Source organism: Mesoplodon bidens (assembly GCF_964165515.1).
Source record: "Mesoplodon bidens genome assembly, chromosome: 5".
NCBI classification, from domain to species: Eukaryota; Metazoa; Chordata; class Mammalia; order Artiodactyla; family Ziphiidae; genus Mesoplodon; species Mesoplodon bidens.
The window spans coordinates 84748017-84763683 of NC_138161.1; the positions used below are offsets into that span (position 1 = coordinate 84748017).

Here is a 15667-nt window from a genome sequence, read left to right on the forward strand (position 1 = left end):
CTTAAATCTCTTGAGTGGCTTCCCAGCCAATTTTAAATAAAATCCAAACTCATCAAAAGATCCTCAGATCATGCCTCCCCTCCAGACCATTTGTCCTACCACACTCTACCTGGTACCCTGAGTTCCAACTTCCTTTTTTCTTTGCTGAAAACACCCCAAGCTCAGTCTCATCTTAGAGTATCTATATTTGCTGTTCCCTCTGGCTGGAATACCTCTCTCCTCTCCCAATCTTCAAATTGCTCACTTTTTCAGTTTTTTCAGTGCTCTGTTCAAATACTGTCTTCTCAGGTGGACTTTCCTGGCTATTCTGCCTAAAATAGCATCCTTGCCCTGCTCCCAGACCTTATATACCCTATACTATTACCCTGTCATCCTTGCCCCACTCTCCAACATTATATACTCTATACCATTACCCTGTCTTTTACTTTTCAGAGCACCTGTCTGTAACTGTACTCCTTACCCATTTGTTTACTTGTCTCATGCACTAGAATATAAACTCCAAGAGCACAAGCGCTTTGTTCACTAACTGCTGTATTTCTAAGGCTTCGAACAGTGTCTGGCATGTAGAAGGTGCTGAATATTTGTGGAATGAATAAAGGAATGCTTTATCTTTGAATCCCTGGAGCCTAGCATAGCACAATGTTTTCCTCAGTATAACCACTCAATAAATATTGTGGAAGGAAGGAGGTTGGAAGGAAGAATCTCCATTTCTCAGTTTATTAGTTCTATATAAATTGATAATTAGCTTACTTACTTCTATGTGATTGGCATCTAAAATATTATATCAAAGTGAGATGAATTCTGCCAACATACTTAAATTTAAAAAACTTTAAATATATATTATTATACTACTAATATGGCTAAAAACTGCTCTTTATTGGAGGGTGAATGGGATTAGGGCTTAAACTGTAAGAATTATTTTCATGGTCCAGGATAGGAATTGTTAGTCTTTTTGTTCTTTTACTTTCAGCTCTGATTTATTCTACTAACACGTATATACCCAAAACATTTTATTTTCTATTTAGTTGTAATAATCTCACAGGCAAAAGTCAAAATGAGATTTGAATTATGCTTTGTTGACGGGTGACTGATTGCCTAACGAATATCTAAAAGACATTTCATTGCCTTTGTTGCTAAATATGACATTGTATTTTCATCTATTATGCATGAAAACTGATGAAATATCATTTCTATAACTTTTGGAAAACAAGCACTTAGAAGACCTCTTTAAGTGCAACAAAAGCAATATTACATCTCAGTAAGACTAGCCCTGTTCTAATAGACATTCAGTAAATACATAGTGAGTGAATTTGTATGGCTTTTTCATTTGAACTCAGAATACACATGCTTAATGAAATAGCTGTCTTTTATGAATAAATTCAGAATCTGGAACGTAGATATAGATAGGTAGCTACTATATCTACCTATCTTAAAGTAGCTAGGTAGATATAGCTAAATGAGTGTAGCTATAATAAAATAAAAATTGGTTTCACTTGTTTGCTTATCTTTTAGCAATCTCTTTCTGAACCACCACTCCACACTGAACTATATACCTGCAGGGATAGTCAGCTGCTTTGGGGTTAAGTTCAATAAGCATTTGTTAAATACCTGACATCCGCAACAAGAACTGTGCAAACACTTGGGAATAGAATCATGAATAAGAAACATTTTCTGTTTTTTGAGGTTCACAGCCTAGTGGGAAAACTAACAGATACCTTCTTATTTCAAAAAAATGTAAAATACAGGGCTACAATAGAGATATTGCCAAAGTAATAAGAAAGCAATGTGGACTAAATTATCTTGAAGGACAAACAGGACAGAGTTAGGCTGAGTTAAGGTATGTGGAGAGTGTCAGAGAAAGGGGAGTCAGCATGAGACACAACACATGTGCTCTGGAAATATTCAAAATGTTCACAACAGGCAACCACTCTGAGGGTCTTAGATATCACCCTGTAAGCCATGGGAAACCACTGAAGGGTTTGAGGCAAGGGAATGATATAGGATAGAGTTATCATATAGAGCTGAGCTTCTCAACACTTCAAAGTTTATACAAATTACTTGGGGATCTTCTTAACTGTGAATTCTGATTCAATATGTCTGGTGGGACCTGTGTTTCCTATAAGCTCGCAGGTGACGTGCTGGCTGCTCACCAGTCTGTGGGCCACACTGTGAGTGGCAACATTTTAGGGAACTTGCCTTTAGGAGTACCCAATAGGGACAAACGTGATAGTTCAGGTAAGAGATGATGAGGGTTTAGGCTAAAGCAGTAGCAGTCACTAAAGATATTTTGGGGGCAAATTGAAAGAATTTTTTTCTAACACATTTAATGAAAAAATTTGAAACATTCAATAATGTTTAAAGTCTTTTACAGTCAGTAGGCATATAACCACCACCTAATTCTACAATTAAAATTGTATTATACTTGCTTTATCACATACCTATTCATCTATCCATCTCTCCATCCTTTCATCTATCTTTTTTATGTATTTCAATGTAAGTTGCAGATACCAGTATACCTTCCCCCCTGCAATAAAAAAAAAAATTTAAGATTGATTGAAAATAGGGGTAAAGGAGTGTGGGTTTTTTCCTAAGTTTATGCTTGATGAGGAAGAATGTACAAATACATTTATGGGGTGGACTGGGAGATGCTGTGTTGAGTTCAATCCAATATCACTGAACTAGAGATGACAATTTAATATATATGTTATGCATATATACGTGTAACATCTACAGCTCTAGTTATATTTCTCAGTTAAAGATATGGACTGGGAATCATTAGCTGGTAGTTAAAATGAGAGGCGTAGATGAGAACGCTCATAGAATGTAGAAATAGAAGAGAAGAGGATCAAGGATGGCATTTTGAGAAAAATGACATTTAAGACATGTACAGGGGTAAATGATAAAATAAAGGAGACTAGGATGGGATTAGGGCGACAAAAGAGAATCAGCAGAGGGGAGAGGCACAGAAAACATGTCCTTGTAAATCTCCTCACTGCTTGGGAATATTGTGGTTTTAAAAACGCCGACGTTACACTTTATATTTCTGATATAATCTATATCATATTATATGTATACACTTATATTTTAAAATGCTGACATTATACTTTTAGTAGTCAATCTCAACTTCACACTGCTTTATGTACATACCAGTGGAAGTAAAGAGCCATTCAAAGCAGATTATATTAAGTTACTTTCTCAATTCTCACTTACTGAAATGTCAATAAATGTTCCTTGTTTTGCTTGGAAAAGGGAAGGCAACTAACTGGACCCCTGATTCTCGTTTCTCAGGTGAGAGGTCCTTTTCGTTAAGGGTCACTGACCCACAGACATGTTTACAACATAGTGAAAAGTGACTTCCAAGTACTTTTAGGCTCTTAGAGCATTGGAGGTGGTGAGGAAAAAAGAGGTATAGTTTTACTTTCGATTTAAGGAGGAATCTAAAATTTCATTTGATAAATTATTTTTAAAATATTATATTTTAGTTCCATGTTACGGCTATTTAATGGAGAAAGAAAGAGTTAAAAAGGATGAAAAATATGAGAAAGAATTATGGATGACAGGAAGGAAAAAATGGGATAAACCAAGCAAAAGAAACAGAAGAAAAAATAGAGACAGGAAAAGTAAAAGATCTTCCCAGGAGGAATAAATCTGTGTTTCATTGGAGAGCCATGTACTGTCCAAGGAGGCATAGCCAAACTTTTCTTATCAAGGATCAGAGAGTCAATATTTTGGCTTTGCTCTGTTATAACTATTAAATTCTGCCATTGTAGCACTAAAGCAGCCATAGACAGTAAATTTTTAAAAAGTATGTGTGTGTGTGTCTATGTTTCGATAAAACCTTACTTATAAAACTCAGGCAGCCATCTGGATTGGGCGGCTGGCATATTTTTTGCTGATCTCTGCATTAGAGCAAAGGCCAAAAAGTGGGGTCAGCAAACTTCTTCTATAAGGGCCACATATGCCTCTAGCTTATTCTTCCTTTTTACCAACGTTTGTTTGTTTGCTTTTACAACCCTTTAAAAATGTACAAAGCATTCTTAACTAAAGGACCTACAAAAGGTAACTGTGGGCCAGATTTGACCAGTGGGCAGGTGGTTGCCTGGCACTTGTCTAGAGCACACCTTTCTGTCTTATCTGATTTCAGTTTGATGGGAGGTATTTTACAACCCCGTGCTTTGTAAATAACTGGTACAATGCAGAATAATTTTTGTCTATAGACACAACATGCAAGTTCTGTTCCATAGAGGTCCAGCTGACTTCCATCACTCACTGTGGAAGAAGCTACTTTTGCTTCTATTTGCACATTCATTTTAATATTCCAGGTTTATAAACATAACTGTTTAGAGTTCCCTTTAAACTGATTGTAACATCTTACCAGTTTATCATTAATGAGTTAAAAAAAATTTTAACACATGTTCATTTTTAAATCTGTATGAGAATCATGATTTTACTTTTTTGTAAATTACCCTTTGAACACTGGCATAACCCTTATTTCCCACAACACCTCCCAGGCTTTCACTAGAGACCTCAGTAGTAGTACTGAGTGAATTTTGCCTGCTACCTTGAATCTGACCTTTTATAACTCCATCCATTCCCTGACACCTCCCTCCCTAGTACCTGGTCACTGTTCCACACGCCCCTCCTCAAACCAAATTGTTTGTTTGAAAAACCATCTCCTTCTAAACTCTGATGTAATATGGTCATTTCTTTTGTATATAGGCATAATCTCACTCATAAATTTCAACTTTGGAAAGGCAAAGATTATTGAACCAATTTTCAAAAATCTTGGCAATGAAATAAAATTGAATTTAAGGCCCACTTTGACTTGGGAAGTGAATAATCCCACTCCTGGGTCTATGTAATGACTTAAATGTCCATATACTTATGGACAATTATTCAGAAATGAAAAGGAACAACTGCCACTATATGCAACAATATCAGTAAACCTCAAATGCATTATAATAAGAGAAGGAATCCAGATTCAAAAGTCACATATAGGGCTTCCCCAGTGGCACAGTGGTAGAGAGTCCGCCTGCCGATGCAGGGGACACGGGTTCGTGCCCCGGTCTGGGAAGATCCCACATGCCGCGGAGCGGCTAGGCCCGTGAGCCATGACCACTGAGCCTGTGCGTCCGGAGCCTGTGATCCGCAACGGGAGAGGCCATAACAGTGAGAGGCCCACGTACCACAAAAAAAAAAAAAAAAAAAAGTCACATACAGTAGGGTTACATTTTCATTACATTCTGGAAAATAAGAAACTATAGGGACAGAGAACAGATCAATAGTTGCCAGCAAATGGAGGTGGGGGGAAGAGACTCACTAGAATGATACAATAAGGAAACTTGAGTTATCATAGAACTGCTTTCCTCTTGACTGTGGTAGTGGTTACATGACTGTATGTGTTTTTTAAAATTCATACAACAGAACAGCCAAAAAATGAAGTTATTTATATAAATTATACCTCAATAAACCTGACTAAAAAATCTATCTATCTATCTATCTATCTATCTATCTATCTATCCACCTACCTACCTATCTTCTTCTTCTTCATCACCACATACTTACTTCCCTGAAAAATCTGAAGATTTAATTACTTAAGTTGGAAAACAACCTCTAGATATACAACTTGCCACAAAAGTACTACTTAAACTGATTTAAAAATTTAAATTATAGAAATACTTCACTTTTCCTCATTTACAGAGAGTTTTTATCATGAACAGTATTGGATTTTGTCAAATGCTTTTTCTGAATCTATTAATTTGACCATGTGGTTTTTCTTTTTCACCCTGTTGATGTGATGGATAACATTAATTGATTTTTCAATGCTGAACTAACTTTGCCTATCTGGGATAAATTTCACTTGGTTGTGGTATATAATTCTTTTTATATTTTTCATTGTTGGAATCAATTTGCTAACATTTTGAGAAATTTTGCATCTTTGTTCATGAGAAATATTGGTCTGTAGTTTTTTTATTTTTTCCTTTTTTCTCATAATGTCTTTGTCTGGCTTTGGCATTAGGGTTAATGCTGGCTTCATAGAATGGATTAGGAAGTATTCTCTGTGCTTCTATCTCCTGAAAGAGATTGCACAGAATTAGTATAATTTTTTCTTTAAATGTTTGGTAGAATTCACCAGTGAACTATCCAGGCCTGGTGCTTTCTGTTTTGAAAGGTTATTAATTATTGATTAAATTTCTTTAATAGATTTAGGTCTATTCAGATGGTCTATTTCTTCTTCTGTGACTTTTAGCAGATTGTGTCTTTCAAGGAATTGGCCCATTTTATCTAGGTTATCAAATTTATGGGCGAGAGTTGTTCATATCCTTGTATTATCCTTTAAAATCCATGGGATCTGAAGTGATGCCCCTTCTTTAATTTCAGATGTTAGTAATTTGCCTCCTTTCTTTTTTTTCTTTTTGGCCTGGATAAAGGTTTATTGATTTTATTAATCTTTTCAAAGAACCAGCTTTTGGTTTTATTTATTTTATTCTTTTTTAAAATTAATTTTTATTGGAGTATAGTTGCTTTACAATGTTGTGTTAGTTTCTGCTGTACAGCAAAGTGAATCAATTTTACATATACATATATCCCCTCTTTTTTAGATTTCTTTCCCCTTTAGGTCACCACAGAGCACTGAGTAGAGTTCCCTGTGCTATACAGTAGGTTCTCATTAGTTATCTATTTTATACATAGTAGTGTATATATGTCAATCTCAATCTCCCAATTCATCCCATTTCCTCCCGCCCCCCCCCATATACAGCTTTTTTTTTTTTTAATTGAAAGGGCTATGTATTATTGTTTCTTTTTTTCATGTCTCTTCTTTTTTAGCTTTTGGTTTTAATCACACTAAATTACCAAAAATGCCCAAATCACAACGCTCTCTCACCTCCAGCCCCTTGCCCATGTTGTTCCTTCTCTGGAAACACTCCCATCCTTTTCTTTGCCTATCTGACTCCTGCTCAACTCCCAGTGTCAGCCTAGATGCCAGAAAGTCATCTTTAACACTCTGCCATCTCAGTGCATTGTGTTCCTCCTAAGTGATTCCTAACTGTTCTATGGTTACTATTATTGTAGCACTTCTCACGCAAATTCATAATTTCCTATTACTTCTTTCACCTTTACAAGTTTCTTTTCTTTTCTTTTTTTCTTTTTTTTTTTTTTGCGGTACACGGGCCTCTCACCGCCGTGGCCTCTCCCATTGCGGAGCACAGGCTCCGGACGCGCAGGCTCAGCGGCCATGGCTCACGGGTCCAGCTGCTCCGCGGCACGTGGGATCTTCCCGGACCGGGGCACGAACCTGCGTCCCCTGCATCAGCAGGCAGACTCCCAACCACTGCGCCACCAGGGAAGCCCCAAGTTTCTTTTCTTAAGGGAGTCTGATTTGTTTACTATTGTACTTCTGTCACCTAACATGATGCCTAGCACACACAGTAGAAGCTAAATGTCTTTTATTATAAACCATGAGAGAATTTTTAATTAATCTGAAAAATAGTTGTTTAAATGACAGCTCTTTATAAAAATTGATTTATCCTATGATTTAAGGAGCAATGGCCATTCAGCATTTTGGCCTTATTTACCATATTTATGCTGTCAAATTTTGCCATTGGAAAATATAGTGAACAACGAATCCTATTTGTTGAAGAAAATAAGAATAACTGTTTTAAATATAATTGAATTTTTCTTTGGTATTTATCATAATAATTCTTTTAAATCATTTCTCTCAGAGCTGCCAGGCTAAATAGTGGTTTCAGTTAACTGAAATGATTTTAAATTCAATGAAATTACTTGATGCCTTTAGACTTATTTCTACCAGACTAGATATCTCACATTAAAACATAAAGCAAAGCATTCAGCACAATAAAGCCAGAAATGGAATCTTATTGTAAAGATTGTCACTAAGCACTTAATAATTTTACTTGTAATGACAGGTTAATTGAATTCAAAAAGAAAAGTAACAAAAAATATTATGAGTTTTTAGGAATAAGTTGTTTTTTAAAAGTTGATATGATTTATGCCAACATCAGTATATTAGCCAAAATTTGGAGATAAAAACTAGAGTACAATAAAAGTATAGCATATACAGTGTTTTCATTAAATGTTGAACATCTATTAATCTCCCTTCCCCCAAAGAAGCAACTCACTATGACTGGGAAACATCAGTAATTTTAATAGGCATTGGCAAAACAAAGTAGAACTCTTGGCACATGTTATATCATATTTTTTTGCAAATGTAAATTTTAAAAAATGAGTTTTATTGGCATTTGGCTAGTTGCCATTTCTACTCTAGAGAGTATAGTCTTTAGAATTTACCAGTTACCATGTGTTAGGCTAAAAAAGATGACATATGCATGAGAAAAATTTTAATATTCCAAGAGTCATCAGTGCAGTAACATCAGATTTGAGGCAACCTCAAATACTATTTAGTTTATTCTCTTGCACCTTTTATCAGAACCATCCTGTACTCATATTTTAGGTCTCTCAGAGTTGAGCTGTTAACTCATCCCATTATTTATCTGAGAGCAAAAAAGCCTTTCTTCATATTTCACATAAACCCCTTGTGTATACATGATGTTATCGTACTATAACACATGAGTTATATTAGCATGACATGCCCTATGGCCCTCTGTGAGTTTCAGGATGATAACTCCGCTAAATAAATAAAATGTTCCTACTCCATTATGTACACTGCAGCAGCCTGTTTCCTTCTTAGAATCAACTCCAGAGCAGTGACTGCCAAAGACCCAAAAATGAGTCTACAAGTTAGTATCAGCAAAGCCAAGAGCAAACGGAAAATAAAGAAAACATAATAGGGCTTTTTTTTTTTTAACAGAGACATTTTGTTAATTTAATGGAGTATTTTTTATTTTAAGATAATTTTTTCCTATTTGGATTATTTAATAGATTTTTCATTTTAGAAATGATGATGAGGACTTCCCTGGTGGCACAGTGGTTAAGAATCTGCCTGCCAATGCAGGGGACACAGGTTCAAGCCCCAGGCCAGGAAGATCCCACATGCCACAGAGCAACTAAGCCCATGTGCCACAACTACTGAGTCCATGAGCCACAACTCTGAGTCTGCGTGCCACAACTACTGAAGCCCACATGCCTAGAGCCCATACTCTGCAACAAGAGAAGCCACTGCAATGAGAAGCCTGTGCACCTCAAGGAAGAGTAGCCCCCACTCGCTGCAACTAGAGAAAGCCCATGCGCAGCAACAAAGACCCAACGCAGCCATAAATAAATAAATAAATAAATAAATTTATATTAAAAAAAGAGAAATAGAGTTACAGATGTAAAAAATAAACTTATAAAAAAAAGAAATGATGCAAGCACATAGTATTTTTGTTGTTTCTAGTTACCACATTTAGAAAAAAAAATTGTCAATTCAATGCCAATTAATTTAAAAAAATTTGCATATGTATAGAAGACTCAAAATTGAAACTACTATTTTACAATATGACTCTGTGGTATTATAGCTACTTTTAAGTAAATTAAAATTTTGATTAAAAATTTATATTGTATATAAACATACATATGCAAATATATATATATGCTTGTATAACTATGAAAGAAGTTTCCTCATGAAGCAAGCATATTTAAAAAGATCTAAAATGACAGAAACCTGACCTATCTCATGCTTTCTCTTAATCATTATTGCCTAATAACAATTTCTCTCAGTTTAAGTTTAGAACTCTCTTAGTTTGCTTTTTAATGGGTGCTGCTGAAGTCCTTGTTCTGCCTATTTCTCTTTGGAGGTAAGATATTGTTCTCAGCTAATTAGAAAAGTACTCTCTCAAAGAACTCCCAATTCCCTGGTTTCACCTCACCAGTGAGTACCTATTATGTGCCAGACCCTGGCCAGGTCCTCAAAATTTTGTGAACATAACTGTTCACACCACAGGAAAAAGAAAGGGCAAAACCTTAATTTGTCTCCAGTTTAATCTTACAGGAAGGAAATGAATGCTTTTTCCATGATTATTTTCTCCCCAAAGAACAGAATGTGAGACAGGATCCATACATCTGTGTTATAAATGCCGTGGAATTTTTCTCTTGTTTTCCGATCAGTTATTCTTCACATTCCTATAGGAAAATATGTACTTCCTTTTCTGAAGATTCCAGATCAATCTGTTGGGAACTAACGTGCATTTCTACTGAAAGAAGTCTCTTGAAATGTTTTCCATAAGCAATGCCCATGTAAACACACAAACATTTCCCAGTAGTAACACTGTGAAGTATTCTCCAGCTTATGACCACCTCTCAGCTGTGGACTGTTTCCATCTTCCGTATCAGTAGGATGACTCTAGACCCTGTACTGTTGCTCATTCATTTAACCAATACTTATTTCATGCCTATTATATTCTAGTTACTGTGTTTGGCATGAGAGATATCAAGTAGTGAATGATGTAGACAGGGAACTTACTTGTGGGTGTTAAGTTACCTAGTATAAGGGGAAGACCATTATGCAGAAAGAACAGAGGGGGGCTAGTTAGCTAGTAGTTTGCATATGTTTGTAAGATTTTGATAGACGTGTTGCAGGCTATCCCCAAGTAATTTTGTTTGGTAGGTACTCATTATTGGGCATCATCTCCAAATCTACCCTCTTCATCTCACGCTTCACTACCCCAGAGCCCCTCGGCTTCCCCCACTGCAGTTGTGCAAATTGGTTCACCATTTCCTGGTACCATGTTCTGAGTTCATTTTTCCCACCATTCCCTTGTTTCCATTTTCATGGGAATTGCCAATGATTAATTTTATCAATCTAAATCTTATGTAGAAACCCATTTATAAAATAGATAAAAGCACAACTCTGCCTGAGGTGTTGACAGGGATGAGGGAGCTCCTTGCCTGTCTAGGAATGCAAATCTCCTCTCCATGATAAAGTTTGATAAGTCAAAATGCATCATCAGTACCTCTAGTAAATACACAGGTTCATTTTAGAAGGGTTTTCTGAGTATTAAAAAAAAAAAAAAAAGTGTTTTTTCCAGTATTTGTAAGCAATGCATCCCTGTAAAGAAATAACAACTTATGTGGAACCCTCATGTATAAATGAGATCAAAGCAGTAGTCCAGGGCTTCCCTGGTGGCACAGTGGTTGAGAGTCCTCCTGCCGATGCAGGGGACACGGGTTCCTGCCCCGGTCCGGGAAGATCCCACATGCCGCGGAGCGGCTGGGCCCGTGAGCCATGGCCGCTGAGCCTGCGCGTCCAGAGCCTGTGCTCCGCCACAGGAGAGGCCACAACAGTGAGAGGCCCACGTACCGCAAAAACAGAAAAAAAAAAAAAGCAGTAGACCATTCATTTAATCTCATTTTGAAGTTCAGATATATATTACTTACAAAGACAATCAGTGAGAAAAACAGGGCTATTTCCATGAACACAGAAATCTGTGACATGAGCTTATGTGTGACTGTTGTAGTTTTATTACACCTTCACATCATTTTACTTCTCTTCTCATTCTCTTTCCTTTCTCCTTCTCCTCCATCTTCTCCTTTTTTTCTTCTTTCTCTCTCTCTGTGGCTCTGTCTCTCTCTCTCTCTCTCTCTCTCTCTCTCACTCTTTCTGTGTGTGTGTGACTGACATATAATAAACTGCACGGATTTGAAGTATACGGTTAGATACGGTTTGACATATGTATATACTGTAAAACCACTGTCACAATCAAGATAATATGCATATCCATCACCCAAAAATGTTTTCTTGTACACTTTCGTAATCCCATTCTTGCCCCTTCCCATATTCCCTGCCCCATTCCCAAATAAACGTTGATCTGCTTTCTGTCACTATAGATTAGATTTCATTTTCATCATTAGTTAATTCCTTTTTATTGCTGAGTAATATTCCATGGTATAGATATATCATAATTTTTAATCCATTTACTTCTTTTGTTTAGATGTTTGGTTTGTTTCCAAATTTAAATTTTTTACAAATAAAGCTAATTGGACATTAATGTATAGAAATTTGTATTGCATATGCTTTTATTGCTCTTAGGTAAATAATTAGGAGTGGAATGAACGGGTCTAAGGGTATATGTACATTTAACTTGTAAAGAAACTGCCAAATTGTTTTCCAAAGTTGTTGTATCGTTTTACATTCCCACGTGAAGTATAAGAGAGTTCCAATTTCTTCACAGTTGTTATTTTTAATTTTAACCATTCTAGTAGGTATGTAATGGTATCTTGTTGTGGTTTTACTTTTCATTCCCTTAATGACTGATGAAGTTAAACATCTTTTCACATGCTTATTCACCATCCACATATGTACTCTGGTCAAATTTCCTTTCAAATATTTTGCCAATTTTTTAGTTCTTTTCCCCGCACCTTGTTATTGAGTTTGAGAGTTCTTTATAAATTCTGGATGTATTCTATGTGTTATTTGCAAATATTTTCTCCAAGTGCCTTGTCATTTCATTCTCTCATGACTGTCTTTTGAAGAGCATAAGGCCTTAACTTTGATGAAGGCTAGTTTATCAACTATTTTCTCTTTTATGGATAATACTTTTGCCTGCATTCCTTGGCACATGGCCTCTTTCCATTTGCAAAGCCAGCAATGGCTGGCTGTCTTTTTCTGACACTGATTCTCTTTCCTCTCTCTTATACCTTTAAGCACACTTGTGATTACACTGGGTCCACATGGATAATCCACAAAATCTCCCCTGTCTTGAGGTCAGCTGATTAGCAACCTTAATTCCATCTGCTACCTTATTCCCTTTTGCCATGTAAGGTAACATATTCCCAGGTTCTATGTATTAGGATGTGGACATCTTTTGGCGGGGGGGTGGGGTGTGGATATTATTCTACCAGACACAGGGATAAGGGATTGTGAGTCCGTCCATTTAGTGACTTTGTTTTGTAAGACCTTAAGATTTCCCTTTTCTCTTCTTTTCCTCTCTATCTCCTAACTGTCAAAGGGAAGTTCTCACTTCCTTTTTACCTTTTTCTCTCCCAGAAGTTATGTATTTCAAAGATGTCCCCTTTATATCATGCCTGTGCTTTTACATCTTGCATACTTTGAAGTCTCTTCCTGTAGTCCTTGCTCTGATTTGCCTGGACATTTTTATAGTATATTCCAGTTAGACTGGACTTAATCTTTTTTGTGATTGTTTAAAATCTACTTTGGACTCCATCCTTTTCTGTCCTTCCCCCAATTTTTCTTGGTCTGCCTTTGCTTGCCCTCAAGTGCTGCTGTGCAATGAGGCTGGAGCTGGCACATGAAAGATACACTCAACTTTTTTTTTATTCATAGTTATTTTGAAGTTTTAGTACTCTCCGTGCTCAAGGTCTGCAGAATATATAGTTTTTGTGTAGATATATTTTCTCTTCTTTTTGTTTTGTATCATTTTTGGAGGACGTATTAGGGATCTGGTAACTAGCCTGCTGCCACTGTCTTAAGCTACACACCAATTTTATCTTTTGGTTTGATTTCACAATACTGAGAAAATACTCCATCAGACAGAGAAGTACTTGTAAACAGTAGCCTTTTTTAAACAGCTCACATTCCAAATTTGGGATGCTTCTTTTAACTGGTCCTGAAGCTTAAAAGTAGAAGGATTTTTTAAAGGTTAGCTGTCTAACATCATGTACCAACTGTTTAACTGTCCTTAACTGATATTAGTCAACTTGGAAGTTATCAAAGGACTTTACTCAGTTTGAATCTTGATTGTTTTGAGGACATTTCAAAAGTACTTTTAATTTTGAGATATTACTTTTTAAAAAGCATCAGATACATCAGTGCCTCGTAGTTCCTTGTAAGGATGCCGATCCTTTCTTTGTAAGACAGCTAACCACTGAAGCATTTGGTCAGAAGAATGACTGCATACTAACAGAATCATGCTGGGTGCTGTGTTTGAGGAGAGAATGTGGGTAGTATGGTCTGAAGCAGGAGACCAGTGAAGTGTCTGTTGTAATAATACTGTTAAGAAATATGGGATCTCACACCAGTGTTCATAACAGCACTATTTACAATAGCCAAGACATGAAAGTAACCTAAGTGCCAATGAATGGATAAAGAATATGTGGTGTGTGTGTGTGTGTGTATACACACACACACACACACACACACAATGGAATATTACTCAGCCGTAAACAATGGAACATTGCCATTTGCAGCAACCTTCTCTATGGATGGACCTACAGATTATCATACTAAGTGAAGTAAGAGAAAGACAAATATTATATGGTATCATTTATACGTGAAAACTAAAAACATGATACAAATGAACTTATTTACAAAACAGAAACAGACTCACAGACATTGAAAACAAACTTACGGTTATCAAGGGGGAAAGTGGGGTAGGGATAAGTTAGGAGTATGCGATTAACAGATACACAACACTATATATAAAATAGATAAACAACAAGGATTCACTGTATACCACAGGGAACTATATTCAATATCTTGTAATAACCTATAATGGAAAAGAATCTGAATATATATATGTATAAATATAACTGAATCACTTTGCTGTACATCTGAAACTAACACAATATTATAAATCAACTATAGTTCAATAAATAAATAAGAAATATGGGGTCTCATAGTAGCCATGGAGGGCATGAGAGGTGGTCAGATTCTAACTATACTTTGAAGGTAGAACTTATAGGATTTCATCCGGGATTCGGTGTGGTATTTGAAAGAAAGAGAGTAGTTAAGGATGATTCCATGATTTGGGGTTTGAATAGATGGAGGGTATGAAAGGGGCTGATCTGGATAGGAGATTTAGAAGATTATTTTGGGAATATTAAGATTGAGGTGACTATAAAACTTCCAGAGGAATTTCAAGTAGGCAAGTAAATATATAGGTCTGGGGGCTTCCCTGGTGGTGCAGTGGTTGGGAGTCCGCCTGCCGATGGGGGGGCGCGGGTTCGTGCCCCGGTCTGGAAGGATCCCGCATGCCGCGGAGTGACTGGGCCCGTGGGCCATGGCCGCTAAGCCTGCGCGTCCGGAGCCTGTGCTCCGTGGCGGGAGGGGCCACAGCAGTGAGAGGCCCGCGTACCACGAAAAAAAAAAAAATATATATATATATATATAGGTCTGGGATTCAAGAGACAGAGAAGGGTCGGGGATGGAGTTAGAAATATTGGAATCATTAGCATATAAATTGTTTTTAAAGCTATGAGACTGGATAAGTCACTAGTAGAGTGAGTTAAAAGAGAAAGAAGTCTAAAGACTGAGCTATGGGCACACCAGTATTAAGAGATTGGTAGGATGAGTAGGAAATAGCAAAAGAGATTACAAAGTAGAAAGAAAACCAGTGGAGTGTGGGGTCCCAGAAGCCAAATGAAGAGAGTGCTGCAGGGAAGACAGAGTAACTCGACATTTCAAATGCAGTGAATAGATCAAACAAATGAGAACTAGGAACTGACTGTTGAATTTAGTGGCTTGAAGGTCATTAGTGGCCTTGCTAAATATAGTTTCAGTGGAGTAGTGGAGTGAAAACAATACCTGAGTGAGTTCAAGAGAAATGGAAAGAGAAGTGGATGCAGCAAGCATAGACAATACTTGCAAAGCTTTTCCCCCATGTTGTAATGGATGTAAAGCAATGGGATAAAGCTGGATGGAGAAGTGGACCAAAGGGCATTTTTGTGTTGTTTCTGCTTTAAATGAGAAAAATTACAGCATGTTTATATCTTTGTGGGAATGAGGCAGCAGAGCGGAGAAACTGATGATGCA

General features: G+C 36.8%; 1 long non-coding RNA gene across 1 annotated transcript in view; it reads right to left on the reverse strand.

The window, feature by feature from the left end:
• The window catches only part of LOC308618000, a 68214-nt gene that overhangs the window by 1636 nt on the left and 50911 nt on the right, over nt 1–15667 (reverse strand). The gene's annotated exons all lie outside the window — the stretch shown is intronic.